The following is a 15,982-nucleotide window of genomic DNA, read 5'->3' on the forward strand; positions in this document are numbered from 1 at the left end:
TTTCAATACCAAGCCTCTCTGTATTTCTTCTTTGTCCCTATCCTAGTTTTGTTTCCATACTGTGAATGCAGCTCTCTGATATTTTGTTACTCTATTCCTCTATGAAATAAGTATTTTCCAACTTTTAACAGTTCTTTGTATATTATCATTTGATATCCATCCCTTTCTGGATCACTCCTCCAGATGCATTTCATTTGGCAAGTACTTTTAGAGGGCAGCATGAGTACAGTGCTCAAAACCTGGTCCAACCAGCACCAGCAGCCTAAACATAAATGGGACCCTCTCCTCCTATGATTTGGATTTTACATTGCTATTAATAAACTTAAATTAATTTACACCATTAATTCCTACTCTTAAGCCTCAGGCTACTATACCCCTAAGTTCTTTTCTAAATGAGCTATTATGAAGATAGACTATAGTGAAAGAGCTCTGGCTCTAGGGTCAGGCTGGCCTGGGCTCAAATCCCAGCCATATCACTTGCAGTCCATTGAGTTATCATTTACTTAGCCTGTCCTAACATCTCTCATCTATTAAGGCAATTCTTGTGAAAGTACTTGGCACAAAATGAACACTTAGCAAATGTTCTTTCCCGCTGTCTCCTCCTGGATTTTACATTTATCCCTGTTAAAATTACTGAATTTTATGTTGGGTTTAGCCCAGAAGTGCACATACTAGGAATAGCTCAGAATCTCCATCTAACTCTTTGTTCACAAGTTGTTCAGGTTAAATCAACAGTATTTGTTGTACATTCACCGCATGTAAAACAATGAACTAGCTGCTAAGAGTAATGGAAGAGGCGGAAGGTAGTTCACACATATAAATATTAATGAGGCATGGTTCCTTTCCCAGAACAGTTTAGAAGTTACTGGAGGATAGCGCTATGAAAAGCGCGCACACGGCGTAAATAGAAGAGAGGTGTGTGCCTGGTGGTATAGAAACATGCAGGAGGAAGTCATTATATAAATTTGAATAGAGTGGGTAGAGTGGAGGAGGCTGTTTTCAAACTGATCCTTGAGTGATGAGTATGAAGGAGGGAGAAGTTTCTACACTGGAGGAAGCAGGAACACAGGAGCAGAGGTTACAAGATGGAAATCTCACCAAGCACTGATGATAAATTGGATATTATCTCATCATAAGTTGGGTGGAGGGAGGGGTATGGGGCCATCTTTAAGATGATGACCAGGGCTTAATTAACTCGTGTCACATTTCAAGAGATGAACTGAAGACTGTTTGTCTTCAGGGTTAGAGAGTGATTTTCCTATGATACTTAAAATGAACTTTTGGTTTCTGAGAATAAAAACACTTCTTTATAGTGTCAATGTTTCCTAGCCTCTCAGTGTAAACCTTATGTTTTGATTCTCTGATATTTTCCTCCTCACAAATCTCTCAAGAAATTAGTTTAATTTAAAATCTTATTTTAAAACTTGCCCTTTAGTTGACCAGTGGAGGCCCTTTTAAGCTGGGTTTTTATTTCCTTTGAAACAATTGCTTTATTTTTTTATGTACTTCCTTACTTTATAGCACAAGATTTTCTAGGCACTTATTTTCCCTTTCAGGGTCCAGTCCCCAAACAAGCTATGTCTAGTGTGAACTGGTATTCAGAAACAAAAGTCTAGATGTTTAAACATCCAGGGATGTTTATTTTTACTGGAATGTCCTTGCTTTTATGGCTTTTCAGCTGACCTAGTAAGGGAAACAGATTACGTATATATGTTAATATATGCATATATAATATATATGCATTTATATGTATTTTTAATCTATGAATACATAGATCATGTACATAGATATAATGATAATTATAATTTTAATCTAACACCACAGGATTCTAAACCAACTTCCATCATTCAATGTATGTATCTTTCTTCTCCCACAGTGAGAACTCTGGCTTTCAAAAACAGAAAAGAAAGCCACAGGCCAATGTCCCGAAGGAATATAGATTTAAGAATTCTCAACAGTATATTCTAAATAATATATATTCTCAATAATATTCTAAAATATTAGCAAACTGGATTCAATAGTACATTTAAAAGATTAAACACCAGGATCAAGTGGAATTTATCCCTGGGATGCAAGGATGTTTAACATATACAAATCAACAAATTAATAGACTGAAAGATAAAAATCATATGATCATCTCAGTTTGGTGATAAAAGGTATTTGACAAAATGCAATATCCATTCATAATAAAATGTTTAACAAATTGGGTATAGAAAGAACATATCTCAGCATGAGAAAGGTCATATATGACAAGTCTATAGCTAATATCTTGCTCAATAGTGAAAAGTTGAAACCTTTTCCTCTAAGATAAGGAATAAGACAAGGGTGCCCACTCTCACTACTCTTACTCTACATAGTAGTGGTAGTCCTAGCTGGAACAAATCAGGCAAGAAAAAGATATAAAAGGCATTCAAATTGAAAAGGAAGGGGCACAATTATATTTGTTAACAAATACTACAATCTTAAATATAGAAATTTCTAATGAAAGTGAAGTCACTCAGTTGTGTCCAACTCCTTGTGAACCCATGGGCTGTAACCTGGCAGGCCCCTCTGTCCATAGGATTTTCTAAAGACTATCAGAAAACTCTTACACCAATCAAATAATTCAGTGAAATTGATGGATACAAAATCAATAAACAGAAATCAGTTGCATTTCTATACATTAATACCAAAACCTCTGAAAAAGAAATAAAGAAAACTATCCACTCACAATAATATAAAAAACAATAACACTTAGGAATAAATTTTAGCAGGAAGGTAAAATATCTGTACACTGAAAAGTACAAGACTGATGAAAGGAATTGAAAATGATACAAATAGCAGCATATCTATGAAACATGAATGTCCTCCACCCTGCGTAGGAGGACATGAGGTCTCCAGGAAAAGACTTTGGAGTGAGAAGGCAGCCAGGGGAAAATCTTGATAATAGAATAGAATTAGTAGAAAAATAGGAGATAAAGAAGAATTCTTTAAGACAATCCGAGAAGAACTGAAGTGTGACATACGAAATCAGCTAGAGGCAGAGGGAGAGGAAAGTGGGCAAAGGTAGGACTAGAATGGGAAAAGAAGGAACAGTATCTGTCCCCAACCCCCAGCACACCTCGTACTGTCTCTTTTTCTGGTGCCTTCATAGCCAGGCCGATACACAGACGTATATCTGACTTAGTCCTTCTGTGTATGCTGAATTTCCTGCTCCTCCAATCCTGAGTAGAAAATGAGCATTTGGGGAACAAAATCCCAAAAATCTCTAAAATTCTTCCCTCAAAATTCTTCCTAGGAAAAACAACTACCACCACAAAACTTTTTGCCAAGAAAGAAATTCCCATACTTAACCAGAACCAGATCCTTGGTCACTCAGCTACTGGATACTTTAAGCTCTTGGAAAAGCCTATTTAACTACAAAATAAACATTTTTTTTTTCTTGCTAAAATGAGTCAAATGGACTATACCAGATAAAACTTCTCACACCATCTCCTTAACTAAAAATCACTTCCCAATGACAATGTCCACTCAACTCCTTTTTGGGTATCAATAACCACTCCAGTATCCTTGCCTGGAAAATCCCATGGACCGAGGCGCCTGGTGGGCTGCAGTCCATGGGGTCGCAGAGTCGGACACAACTGAGCGACTAACAGATTAAACATGGTGAAGTTTATTTACAATTAGGAACTCTGAAGCATTTGTAATCTGCTTTGCTTTGACCTTTCTTTCCTGTGGATAGCTCCTAGGATACCACACGCACAAGGAATAGTTTCAAAAAACTAGGAATCACAGTGGCACTTTATTATTACCTAAACCAGCACCCAATGCATCAACATAGGCTCTCTTTGATAAGCTATCCTGGAGTATGTAATTTTGACTTGATTCCAAAGAAGAGCTTTCCATTTCCCCCTTTTATATAAATTTTAGAACCAGCAATCCCAGAGAGGCTCAGAGAAGGAAAAATGGCTCTGCTGGTCCCTTTGAAAGTAGAAGATTGAAGGCCAAAGGTTGAAGTTAAAAGTTGGGGAAGAGCAAGAGAGGAAACAAAACCCATCTGGAGTTGCCTTGAGGAGGCAGTCCTGCCTAGGTCTGTTCCTGTGTGAACATAGGGAGTGCCAGGGAGGAGAGTGGGGTCTGGGTCTCTGCCTTTTAAGTGGAACAGTCAACACTGTCATTGGATCAGGAAGATCCCCTGGAGTGGGAAATGGCTACCCACTCCAGTATTCTTGCCTGGAAAATTCCAAGGACAGAGGAGCCTGATGGGCTATAGCCCATGGAGTCTCAAAGAGTTGGACATGACTGAGCACGGCATGGCAGCAGCAGCAGCAAAACCTCGTCCAGTAAATATCCTGGGTTCAGGATAGTCTGGGTAAGATGAGCAACTCATCCTCCCTTGAGAGAAAGTCAAAAGGAGGCATGGGTGGAGCCAACATGCCTTGGAATGAGAATCAGTAACAAGCCTCCTCCCTTACCAAATCTACTAGATTTTACTATCAGCAAGTCCTTTTCCAGTTAGAAATTCAATGACAGACCAAAGAGATTTATGGGAAATCAAAGACACACTCTATCCTCACAACTGCAAAGACTGATTTAGTCTTACATGGAATGGCTACGTATATCAAGATGAGACAAAACCTTCATTAGATACATAACTAGTTTCAGGATCCTATCCTATAAAATGTCTCTGGTTTGTAAGCCACTCTAGTATTCTTGCCTGGGAAATCCCAAGGACACAGAAATACGGTGAGCTACAGTCCATGGACTCACAAGAGTCAAACATAATTTAGCAAACATCTCTGAGTAATTAATGATAAAAAGGAGGGGCATCAAGGAAATGATACTATACAGTTCTATGCTTAGTACTCTTCTGTGTTTTAATCAGGAGCAGTCTGAGGGAGAGCTCACAGGTAACTGACATGGCAAAGACTGCTGCCCTTAATGAGTGTTCTTAGCATGTCAGAAGATAAATATAGAGTGGAGTGATGCAGTAAATTGAAGAATTAACAAAGTGGTTCACATAGGGTATTTGCTATATAATATACCTAAGAAGGGGCTTCCCAGGTGGCACTAGTGGTAAAGAACCCACCTGCCAATGCAGGAGACATAAGAGACACAGGTTTGATCCCTGGGTCGGGAAGATCCCCTGGAGGAGGACATGGCAACCCACTCCAGTATTCTTGCCTGGAGAATCCCATGGACAGAGGAGCCTGGTGGGCTCTGGTCCATAGGGTTGCAAAGAGTCAGACATGACTGAAGCAATTTAGCACACACACATACCTGAGAAAAGAGATACTGTGTAAGTTTGATAGGCAAAGGTTTGACCAAGTGTGGGATGGACAGGAAAGTAGGACAAGGTGGATGACAAGCTTGCTTTGAGTCTGCAATGAAGCCATGCCTACAGTGTGGAAAGTAAGTGTGACCTTGCATGGATAAAATATTTTTTCTACGTACTTATGGTTACCAAAGGGGATAGCAGGGGTGCAGGGAGAAATAAATGTGAAGCTTGGGATTAACATATACACACTACTATACATAAAATAGATAAACAACAAAATCCTACTGCATAGCACAGGGAACTCTATTCAATACTTTTTAATATCCTAAAATGGAAAATAATCTGAAAAATAATATACATGTATATATATATATACACATATATACAAGTACATATATGTGTGCATATATACACACACATACATATATAAAACTGAATTACTTTGCAGTATACCTGAAGCTAAACATTGTAAACCAACCATACTTCAATTTATTAAAAAAAACAGTTAACAATTTATGTCTCATGAGTAGTAGTCTAGCGATTGTCAGAAAAAAATCAGTCAGGACCTTATTGGCATATGTGTGACAGACTAATGAGGGCTATAGAGGATACAGGGGAGCTGCAAAGATCTGTAATTGAATATCACACCTGAAAGAAACATTGAAAGAATGAAATTCACTCTGTTTACAGAAAATTAAGATGAGGAGGAATGTAATAGTCATTCAACAGAAAAAGGGCAGTCAGACTATGGCGATAACCAGTTTTCTTGTCACAGAGCTGACAAAAATCAAAGAAAATTCGCGTAAGCTACAATAGCCTGAGAGATTTATAATCACCTCCTATTCAGCCAAACTTGAAATTCACTTCCTCTTCATAAACTACAATTACTTATTTTATTTATATGTAGAAAGATATGCCTTATTTGCACATGTTTATATCTATCTATACACATACATGTTAATGCATGCCCTGTTCATATTAGTCAAGTTTTTTTTTAAGTCCAAGTCATATTATACAGTATTTTACATAAGAACATGGGCAGTTAAGTCCTTGATATGGTGTTTGGCTATGGTAATAAACAATAAAGATTTTCCTGTCTTGTTACTGGTGAACATTGGAAGTGTGGAATCTCATTCCCTGAAGCAATTCATTATTTTTAGCTTAAGAAAGTTTAGGCTTCCTTGGATATTGATTTACAGAAAGAAGGCAAATAGAAAATTAGCTCCCATGTGAATGTGTCTGCGTTTATGATAAAGTACTCTGGGCTAGATAGTATTGTCATTTTGTTAAGTGGTCATAGTCTATTATGCAAATTAATCTTCCAGGATCTAAATTACACCAAAGTATAATAGTGTAACATCTTTGTATATTATAGACATTAATTCTTATTTATGGTATGTATATTACAACTCTGATGTAACTAATTTACATGATTATATATTTTGCCAAGTTAAATGTGTTTGTGTAAGAATCCTTAAACAATACACGAGCTGTTCCAGAATGCTCTTCCAGGTGATCTTGAAGAAAGGAATGAATTTTAGTGGCGTACGCTAGCTTAAGAAAAAGTAGCACTTTTGTGAGTGGATGGAACGTGGCATGTTCTTTTTACTTCTGTGTTTAGTCTATTTTCACTACTCCAAATACATTAGGCAGAGATGACTGGTGACATGACTGAGAGAGTGCGGGTAGATGATACATATATAGAGATAAATAGAATGATTTCAGACACCTTTCTCTCCAAACTTTTATTTCACTGACAAGTGAGGAAGGGAGGCCCTGAGGGGTCAGATTGCTGGTCAGAGCTTAGCCCTCTCTGGATTTCAGAATTTCTTGCTCGTATTTGTAACACATGCTGTTGCAAAAGACATTATCTGTTAATGATGCCAAATATAGAGAAGTACCAATTTCTTTTGTAACTTTGCATCTTTTAACCAGGGTAAAATAATTTCTTTTCATTAGTAAAATGGTTCTGGTCTTAGAATTTGCTACTAAAATTCAATCCAGAGAACAAGATGCCTTTGAAAATTTATAATAGAAACTCTAACAGAGTTTTAACCTACTAGCCAGTATGAGTCTGTGCTATAAAACCATCAATGCAAAGAATATGGTTCATTTATCTACAATGTTATCAACATTGGCCGTAAATTAAATCTTCATACAATTTAACAAGATACAACAATACAATAGCCATTATTTATTTGTGATATATGTGACATAATCATAAAAGCATTGGGTCACCAGAGACAGCATTCTGCATCTCTATAATTCTTTAAATTATTTTTAATTTGTCATTTGTAAGAAGTCAAAATAATGTTGATATGCCTAGAGTACAAAATATCTAACAGCTAAAGTCTTCTAAAATATTTCTTATAACCAACAGTAATTTATTAAGTAATAAACCTGGAAGCTCATTAATGCAAAACCATTAATTTTCTTCTAATATTGTTATGAGAGAGATTCCATTTTAATTTCAACTGTAAGTGATTGATAGGAGTGCAATTTTGTACCAGTAGTTAAAGAATGATTACATTCGTTTATGTCAAATAATTCTCAAGGTTTAATAATTTGGGGAATGTCACTTAGCATCCTATTAACAACAATGCTCCAATCAGTTATCAGTTCTTATAAAGCATCTGATATGTGCCGGGTGAGGCACGAGGCTTTGGTAATAGACAAAGTATAAGCTTTGCCCTCATGGTGTTTATGGTTTAAATAGAGACAAACATAGCTACAGATAAGCAAAATGAGGTCTTACAACTACAGTACATAGGACATTTATCATGCAGGACATTTGAGGTCATACAAAGGCCTGAATGTGTGTGGCCTCTTGGCGCACTGGTCATCTGGTCCTCATTGTTTGACATCCAGGCTCCTCTAAGAAATATTTCTGACCATCCTCCCATCTCAACATTCCTATTACATACATGCATATATTTATTGTCTAGTCAGTATGGTAAAGAACCTGTCTGCCAATGCAGTAGATGTAAGAGACACAGGTTCCATCCTGGGGTCAGGAAGATCCCCTGGAAGAGAGCATGGCATTCCACTCCAGAATTCTTGCCTGGAGAACCTCATGGACAGAGGAGTGTGACAGGCTACAGTCCATAGGGTGGAACAGAGCCGGACATGATTGAAGCGACTTAACATTCACACATGCAAGCAGTCAGTATCTTACATGAGTCTAGGATTTAGGGGTACTCAACACATGTTGGGCTAAGGAGTTATCTTAACTTAGATGCAGGTTCTCAACCATCCAGGTTGTGGATTTAGAAGAAACTTTAGTTGAGGAATGTGCTTCTATAGAAAGAAGTCTGCAACAAAATAGTATGAACGATCAGTGAATGCCCCTTTCTCATTTCTTCAAGCTACCTGCTGGCATCTCTCACTCACATATAGAAAAAAATGCAGAGGAGAACAAATATATTTATATTATTTCACTTCTAAATTTCAGAGAAGCACCTTTCCTTCATAGGCAGACACCCTGCCACAGCTTCCTGCAAAGTAAGTTATGTTAGTTCTCCCAATCTATCACCCCAACCCTCCTCCACTCTCAACTCCATGGTCTATACACATGCGTCTGGGATGTTGGAGGAAATTAGAGTTGGGGACAGACGGGAGATGTAGAATGATGTCCATGGCCTCCTCCTCGTTAATCTCGGTAATGAAGACAAAGGATGAATTTCTTCCCAAGCTTGGGGGTGATTTTGAATATATGGCGGCATCTCCCCTGGTATTTGCTGTTTAGCAGAACCCCAGATCCAGCTGGAATTGTTGGGCAGTAGGGAAGGACTACAGACAGAAGGCAGAGTGATAAAGTGAGGTGGAAGAAGGCAAAGCTTACTTTACGTGTGCAAGGTAAAAAATTCCCAGGCTACTTATGGCCAGATACTAGCTTAAAGGTGTTAGACGGGAGCGATTTATTTGTTTGTGGTTAACAAAGAATCTGCCCAGGATGGTAAGGAGACCAAAGTAATCGAGCTATAGAGCTCTAAAGGGTAGAAAGCTCATTGGTTGGCAGGCAGGGAGAATCGCGTAGATGGTAAAAGCCCAAAAATGTCTTATCAGGGTCTTTCCTGATAGCTCAGATGGTAATGAATCTGCTTCACTATGGGGGACTTGGGTTCGATCCCTGGGTCGGGAAGATCCCTTGGAGAAGGGAATGGCTACCCACTGCAGTATTCTTGCCTAGGAAATCCCAATGACAGAGAAACCTAGTGGGCTACGGTCCATAGGGTCGCAAAGAGTTGGACACGACTGAAGTGATTTTGCATGCATGTCTAATCAAGATTACCATCTCCAATTAGTACTGAGGAAGCCCTGCTAAAGGTCATAAGAGTATCCAACATGCCTAGTGTGAGGGATCAGTAGATGGGCTCCATCCATGCTAATGGGGACAACCATCATGGCCTTAAAGGCAAGCATCAACAGAGCCCTAGGATAGTGCTGGGTTTTGACCTTGCCCTCCCTCTGAAAACTCCTTCCTGTACAGGGAGGAAGCAGCTTTGCATTGAAGAGCCTAAAATAGTAGTGCCTAGTTGAGGCTAGAATACTTTTGGATGATGTGGAGTTTACTGAAATGGGAGAGCATGACTGGCTTGCTCTAAGCAGCTGGGGGACTCAAGAATCAAGGGAAGCATGTCAAATGTGAATTAAAGCAAAGCCCTGTTTGCAAGCATCTGATCAGTGAGAGTAAACTGTATTGTTGTTACATGCTGGAAGAATATTGCTCGTTTCACTTTTGGAGCATGTGGAAATTAACAATTTGGAAAGAAAAATTTGGAACAGAATTCCAGTTCCTCAATTCTAGGGGAGGAAAACCTAAAACAAAAAAGTAAGATTAAGCAGGAAAGGACATGTACCAGTATGAAAGCATAAAATATTATTTTCTGTTGTAGGCTTTCATACTAAATCCTCTCATCATCCCACTGAACTCTCTCCAATGAATCTCAAAGGCCTATTCACCCACCCCTCCAGATGCCCCACTCCTTTGCAACCCGTGCACATTAAGGCTTGTGAATAACCACTGTGGAAAGAGAAGCAAAAAGGGGCAAATATCATTTGGGATTTGAAGACTATCTACAGAGCCTCCTCTGTTTCTGTGAGGATGGATTGAAGAAATGGCTACAGGCTAGGGAAGAAAAGAAGAAAATTCACAGAAGAGTGTGAAGACTCAGCTCTATAACTGAAGAAATAGGAAGCTTTGGTTGAAAGTTCCAGAGAACTGAATCTGAAAGGTAGCTCAGTGTCCAGCTATCTTCAGAGTCAGCAGATGGAGAAATATTTTCATTTTTGGTCACTCTCTAAGACAAAGGTCTCCAGCCTCTGGTATCTAATGCCTGATGATCTGAGGTGGTGCTGACATAATAATAATAGAAATAAAGTACACAGTAAATGTAATGAGCTTGAATCATCTTGAAACCATTTGCTATGTGCCCCCTCCTTCTGTGGAAAAAAATGTCTTCCGTGAAACTGGTCCCTGATGCCAAGAAGGTTGGGGAACCTGCTGTAGGACACTGATTCTGAAAACCCTGAACTAATCACATAAGGATTATCTAGAAACTTGTTAGAAATAAACATTCTTGGGTCTAACACCAGATCTATTACATCAGAAATTCTGGGTTGAAGTTCAGCATTGTGTTTAACAAATCCTTCTGGGGTTTTTTTTGAAGGTAAAGGACATTTTATTTACTGACAGATTAAAAACTATAACTCCAAGTAGTGCAAAATACACCTCTGAACCAAATTACAAAGAACTGGTGTTAATACACAATGTTTAAACAATGCTACACTTATTTTTGGCAAAGTGCTGTATTATTTATTCTATGTATAAAACTGACCATCTATGAACAAATCAGCACAAAAGTTTTATATAAAAACAGAAAAAATATTTAGACAGTGGCTCAAGAAGAGAAGCTGCCATTTATGCATAGATTGATGTATAGTATATAACCTAACCAAATGTCCCTTTTGAGTTTTCAAGTTGTTGGGAAACAAGCAAACAAACAAACAAAAAAAAACTGTGTCCAGAAACACATCAAGAAAGCACAAAATACAATACTCTTCAGTCTCTAGAACTGATACATGAGTTTGAGAATCACTGCTCACCCATTTGAAGGAGGTTGGGGATAAAGCCTGTCTTCAATACTTCACTCTTCTCTTTGGCATTTCTCCTAACCTATTGGCACTCTTCCTGAAAATTTCAGAGCACATCCATGAGTTTACTAGGAAGGGCCAGCTGAAGGTATTGGGCAAGTTAGAACTCACACTTCATTTTAAAATGGTCTTAAACAGTCCATTGACTAAAACAAGGAGTTGTAGTCTACTTATGATAACAGGGATATCATGCAAGTATGAGTAATGAAAACCAACAGGGATATCAGGAAAGTAAGAGTAATGTCACAAATGTCTAAAGATACCATTGATTATAAGACACAAGTGAGAAGATGTTTTACAAAATGGTGTTAAAAGATGAAAATAAAAAGGTGATGATGAATCATGACCAGCCAGAAGAGCAATATATTATTTTACAATTATAATAAACATAATCTAGGTAATATTAGTAAGAAAGTGAGACTGAGTCTGGCCCTGTGGGGCTCCCAGGCATGGAGGCCTTTCTATCTCCCATTTCTTGCAGGCAAGACTCTAGACATTGAGACCTTCCCTGAGTTCCAATTGGCAGATTTGAGAACAGTAGCTAATCAAGGGAGGAGCAGCCAAGAAATCACCTGAGAGGAGACGAAACAGAGTACAAACCCTGTGCACCCCCTGACCCTGTCAGAGACCCCACACTTAACCCACTGCTATAAAACCCTTCAAGTTCTCTGGGGTTGAGACACATAGTTTTTCGAGGCAGAAGCGCAGTGTGTTTCCCTTTGCCTGGCAAAAAACAAAGCTATCCTTTTCTACTTCACCCAAAACTCTGCCTCTGGGATTTGGCTTGGCACTGGTATCCAGAGAGGCTGAGCTTTTGGTAACAAAAGCAAAGCAAATACTCAGTGTTTTAGGGACAGCACCTAGTTCTTAGGACGAGAGAACAAATATAAGTTAACTCGTGTGTATGTGTATGTGTGTACGTTCACTAAATGTTAGTTATTTAGTTATTTCATAACTAACATATAGTGAACCACTTGTTGTTGTTATTTAGTCACTAAGTCGTGTCTGACTCTGTGGCCCCATGGACTGCAGCCCACCGGGCTCCTCTGTCCATGGAATTTTCCAGGCAAGAATACAGGAGTGGGTTGCCATTTCCTCCTCCAGAAGTTAATTCTAGAACAACATCCAAAATGATGAGATGCTGGGTCCCTTGTCTACAGACCTGAGACTGGAATGAGGCAAGTCCATGTGTGAGAGATTTGATGTCTGGATACGAAAATTAGAAAAATCCATCCAGGTCAGTGAACAGTCAAAGAAGAGACAGACATCCCAGATATTGAAATGCTGAATCAGGATGCCACTAAGGTTAAAAACAAGAGTGAAGAAGGTCATCCAGAAGCACCATAGCACCAAAATATTACACATTTTCTTCACAATTGTGCCTTTAGGTTGCTTCTTCTATCTCCACCTGGCCCCAGATAAATGAGAGCTACGTGGGGAACATGATTTTATCCTGCCTGTGCAAAGATTTCCATATCTCAACTGGGATTATAGGCATAATTGCATATACTGGGAGTAAGGGCAGTGTTTTAGTCAGTTCAAGCTGTTATAACAAAGTGCCATATACTGGGTGCCTGATACACAATACAAATTTGTTTCTCATAGTTCTGGAGGCTAGAAGTCTGAGATCAGAATGTCAGCACTGTTGGCTTCTAGAGAGAGCTCTCTTCCTGATTTGCAGACTGCCAAATCCTCATCATATGCCTATGTTGAAAGTGGGCTAGCCTCTTCTAATAAGGGCGCTAATCCCTTTATGAGAGCTCCACCTTCACAATCTAATTACCTCTCCAAAGCCATCTCCAGATAGTATCACATTGGGAATTAGATTCAACATATGAATTTGGGGGATGGGAGAGGGACACAAACATTCAATCCATTGCAGGCAGCAATGCTTTGAAATATAGGTATTTTAAATTTGGAAATGGGGGTCAAGGAAGTGTCAGCTAAAACAAGTCTGAATCTCTGGGCTAAGAACAACTACCTTTCCTAAGTGTATGACTTCAGCTTAGAAGATCAGTAACTGTCCCTTTATCCTCTCATGGGTCACATCACACAAGGCAGGCAGGAGCTAATTTTCTACCTGCTCACATGCAAGAGGTTTCTGAGACAGGCTCAACGCAAGGTCATATCTTCCTCTCCTCGTCAGCTTCTGAGGAAGCCTAAAAATTTTGAACTTGTAGGTCAAACTGTACTCCCTGAAAAATCCAGTGTTTTCTATTCTGGCTAACTCTACATATTGAGACAAAACATACTATTTCTTATGAAGGTTTGGTAGGAGAGCTTTAAAATAATTGAATTAAATATTTTAAGAGTATGATATAAAGTATAACATTATTTTAACTGAATAAATAAAACCAATGAAAACCTATGGTTAACTTAAACAGGCAATAATACTCAGCATGTTTCATATTTCCTTAAAAATGAATCCCATGCTACATTGGGATGAATTAAGAACAACTGCAGTGACATGACCAAACTAGACCCATATGGAACATACCAGAAGATTAAGTATATTTTCACTCGAAATGAAAGTCTTCCATATCTAGCTAGGCTTGGCAGCAGCATCTTTCTTTTAGAATAAATCGCTGTGATTCTCAATTGGTTGATCATGATTAATCAAAGAATCTTTGAGGATAATTTTGCTTTTCTAGCTCTGCGAGCACTATCCAGGGGAATCTTGTGTCTGGTGGGGCTGGTGATTGCCAGATAGTCCCTCTTTGATTTCAGGAGTGGGCTGGCCTTGGTGAAACTCTCTGAATCCTGTCTGTACTCAGACTCAACTCTCTCCCTTCTCTCAGCTTTAGTTTATACACATGTCATCAGGTGAAGGTTTAATTTCCACCGTTTTCTGTAGAAATCTCCTTTCCCTGAAAGAGGGGATAAAAAGATAAATATCTGCTGAATGAGAAGTTGTTCCTCCTCAGTAGGAAGACCACTTCAGAGAGATGGCTCATATCAGTAACCCTGGCAGAGAGGTGGAGGGGGAAAGAGAGGGATGGGGGAAAGAATGTGGGTTCTGGAGTTAGAGTGACCAGGGTATGAATTTTGATTCTGGCACCCAAGACCTAAGCACATCATATGATTCTCTAAGTCTCTGCTCCTTCTTCTGTATGATGGAGTTCACAACAGCTAACTCATTCGATTATTGTAAGACACATAACTTGTGTGTAATAAGGTCGCAAAATTGGATTCATCCTACAATTCAGACATGTAGAGAAAAATGTAGCACTTTCATTTTGTTTCATATTAATCTGCTCTTTCTTCTGAGCCCTCATTCATATTTAAAGGAAAAAGAAACAAATAACAAATACCAACATTAAAGTAACAGTAACAGATAAACTCTCACATATTGCTGACTTCATCTAGAAAGTAAAATGTATTTCTCTCTCATGCAAGAATCCAGTATGGATGTGGTTTAGTGACTCTTCCAAATAGTAACTCAGAGATCCAGGCTCCCTCTTCTTTTATCTCTACCATCTTCAGCAGTCTCATGGTCACTCTAGACATCAACATCTAGCTGGTGGGTGAGGAAAAGGAATTAAAGAGGGCATACTGACACTTAACCATCCAGGTCAGGAAGGAATATCTGTTACTTATCATCACTGATTGTAAGAATGCAATCACTTACATTTCATTGATGATAACTATTCAAGTGCTCCACCTAGATGTAAGAGGAGCTAGGAAGACATCTCCCAACTACGTTCCTACAATATGGAAGGGTAGCACAAATGTTTGTCATGAATCATCTCTCCCAGAGTCTACTCTCAAATATCCAAGCATACCTTTCATACAAAACACACTCACTACCTCAAGAGAGACAATCCAGTTCTCCCAGTTACTATGGCTAGCTCAGGATCCAGGGTTTCTGAATGATACGATCAACACTCCATCAAAAGGATACGTTGCTTCATTTGATCTGGCAACTTATACTCTAAAAACAAATTATCTAAAGTGTATGTCTTGGTTGCTAGTTGTGTCTGACTCTTTGTGAACTCATGGACTTTAGTCTGCCAGACTCCTCTGTCCATGGAGTTCTCCAGGCAAGAATACTGGAGTGGGTTGCCATTTCCTTCTCCAGGGGCTCTTACTGACCCAGTGGTTGAACCTGGGTCTCCTGCATTGTAGGCAGATTCTTTACTGTCTGAGCCAGAAAGGAAGCCCATCTTAAACCTCCCCTCATTCTCTTAAACCAACATACTTACTCAACCAGTGTACAATGATGGAAGAGAGGATAACAGCCTCAGGAACTTCTTTGAATGACAATGGGCTATACATGGTGGATGCCTATCTCTAGCAGTGATAACACCCTGCCTGATAGGCACTGGTAAAGCCCACTGTGTGGAGACAGGAAAGTTCCTTGACTAGACCCTAGTCTGCTCTCTGGGAAGAGCCCCTAGTCTATTGCTCTCTGTGGTCCCTGGATCCACCTCCCTGGAAATTATCCCATGTTTATTATTCCCCATGCTCACCTTTGAAGTGAGCCCTGGGAATTACGCCCCCAGTCCCAGGGCTCACTTCAAAGGTAGACATAGGGAATCATAAAATGAGAAAATGCCCTCCTCAGTGACTCAG

The sequence above is a fragment of the Giraffa tippelskirchi genome, chromosome 12, assembly GCF_054371585.1.
Source record: "Giraffa tippelskirchi isolate mGirTip1 chromosome 12, T2T-mGirTip1v1.2.pri, whole genome shotgun sequence".
Taxonomy (NCBI): domain Eukaryota; kingdom Metazoa; phylum Chordata; class Mammalia; order Artiodactyla; family Giraffidae; genus Giraffa; species Giraffa tippelskirchi.